The sequence below is a fragment of the Triticum dicoccoides genome, chromosome 5B, assembly GCF_002162155.2.
Source record: "Triticum dicoccoides isolate Atlit2015 ecotype Zavitan chromosome 5B, WEW_v2.0, whole genome shotgun sequence".
NCBI classification, from domain to species: Eukaryota; Viridiplantae; Streptophyta; class Magnoliopsida; order Poales; family Poaceae; genus Triticum; species Triticum dicoccoides.
The window spans coordinates 315,261,386-315,261,724 of record NC_041389.1 but is presented as its reverse complement, the minus strand read 5'-3'; positions in this window follow the sequence as shown (position 1 = coordinate 315,261,724).

The following is a 339-nucleotide window of genomic DNA, read 5'->3' as shown; positions in this document are numbered from 1 at the left end:
AGTGTGGCTTAATCGGAGCAGAGCAGCAGCACGAGTGAGGGGGAGAGCAGCAGCAGCAGCTGGGCAAGCGAGCGATCGAGCGAGAGCCGGAGCAGCAGCAGCAGCGCGAGCGAGCGAGCGAGAGCTGGAGCAGCAGCAGCAGATCCGGCTGGTATGGACGCCGCAGCCGAAGGGGCCTCGCACTGGGGGAGAGCGGCCGTGAAGATGTCGCCCATGGCGCTGGCTTCAAGGTAGCCACTCCATGGGGGTGCGGGATGGAGCACTGTCGGCGCCGGGAGGTCGAGTTAAGGAGAAGGTGCGATGCGATGAGTGTACAACCTCTTTGGTGGCGCCGAGTAG